Raw genomic sequence first — 1,502 nt, 5'->3', positions numbered from 1 at the left:
CTGGTTCACAGTGCCTTGCTGTTCTCCTGGCGTGTGGCGAGTCCACAGTTTGTACCCAATCCACGTGTAGATGAAAACCATGGCGACGAGCATCACTAGAAAGACAGCCATCATTAAGATGCCCGTACGTCTCATATCTTGTATTCCACAGAAGACTTTTCCATCACCTCGCTCTACCAGGCACATCGACATCGCACTTTCTATGCTCAAAAGCGCAACCAACCATGTTGCCGATACAGCGTACTTGAGCCAGCCCTTCATGGCCTTGTGCTGCAGCGGTCGTTTGACGGCTAGAAATCTGTCCACAGATATGAATAACAGACTGAACAATGACACGTAACAGCACAAGTAAAATGCTGAAATACAAATTCCGCATGTTATTTCTCCCACGAGACCTCCAAACCACGGCATACCATCCCAGAACCACGCCACCGTGATTGGACAACCGATCAGGGTGATTGTGACGTCACCAACTGCCATATTTAGGATGAGGATATTGGTTGTAGTGCGCATGCCTGGCTTGCTGTTCACGTAAATGGTCAGCACGTTTGCGACGGTCGAGAGAAGACTGGGGAGGATTTGGAAAGCTGAAATAGCAATTTTACCTTCGTAAGACAAGCCCACGTAGTTGAACGCAATTTGGCATTCTGAAAAAAGAAACAAGTTTAATGTTGACGTGGCCAAAACATTATTTTCTAGTCTCAATAAAATTAATAGTTTTATAGTTCCATTTAGGTAAACAAGCAAGCTACAAGGAACTCTGCTAAAATTTTAATTTTCAGAGTTTGGCCGATACAGATTGCTTATGGGGTATACATCATTGCTTTCGAAGATGAAGATCTCCCCTTGCCAGGTGCTCTATTTTCCACGAATGAGTCATGCGATCCCCTTGCTACAATCTGTTACAAAACTAATGGGACACTTTCCTTCCCCCTTCCTCAATGTTGGAGGGCAAATGATCACCTTGCTACTGCTTGTGTTTTGAACTGAAAAATCGCCTCTAACCAATATTAATCGGGGGAGAGGGTTGGCGGTTGTTCGTATGGGAAGTGTCCCACTTACTTTTGTTGAAGATTGTAGGTGCTCTATTTTCCACGAATGAGTCAAGCGATCCCCTTGCTAGGTGCTCTATTTTCCACGAATGAGTCAAGCGATCCCCTTGCTAGGTGCTCTATTTTCCACGAATGAGTCAAGCGATCCCCTTGCTAGGTGCTCTATTTTCCGCGAATGAGTCAAGCGATCCCCTTGCTAGGTGTTCTATTTTCCACGAATGAGTCAAGCGATCCCCTTGCTAGGTGCTCTATTTTCCACGAATGAGTCAAGCGATCCCCTTGCTAGGTGTTCTATTTTCAACAAATGAGTCAAGCGATCCCCTTGCTAGGTGTTATTTTCCACGAATGAGTCAAGCGATCCCCTTGCTAGGTGTTCTATTTTCAACAAATGAGTCAAGCGATCCCCTTGCTAGGTGTTATTTTCCACGAATGAGTCAAGCGATCCCCTTG

The 1,502-nt window shown here is 45.4% G+C and overlaps 1 long non-coding RNA gene across 1 annotated transcript; it reads right to left on the bottom strand.

Moving 5' to 3' along the window:
• Nucleotides 1–219: 219 nt before the first annotated feature.
• LOC125561085 lies at nucleotides 220–1,231 on the bottom strand. The gene is made up of 3 exons (XR_007307101.1): nucleotides 1,063–1,231; nucleotides 606–647; nucleotides 220–298 (listed from the first exon to the last, which is right to left on the bottom strand). It is a non-coding gene; the product is annotated as an uncharacterized LOC125561085 (long non-coding RNA).
• Between the last annotated feature and the right edge of the window lie 271 nt (nucleotides 1,232–1,502).

The sequence above is a fragment of the Nematostella vectensis genome, chromosome 2, assembly GCF_932526225.1.
Source record: "Nematostella vectensis chromosome 2, jaNemVect1.1, whole genome shotgun sequence".
Taxonomy (NCBI): domain Eukaryota; kingdom Metazoa; phylum Cnidaria; class Anthozoa; order Actiniaria; family Edwardsiidae; genus Nematostella; species Nematostella vectensis.
The sequence above is the reverse complement of the archived record's forward strand: the minus strand, read 5'-3'. Positions and strand labels throughout refer to the sequence as shown.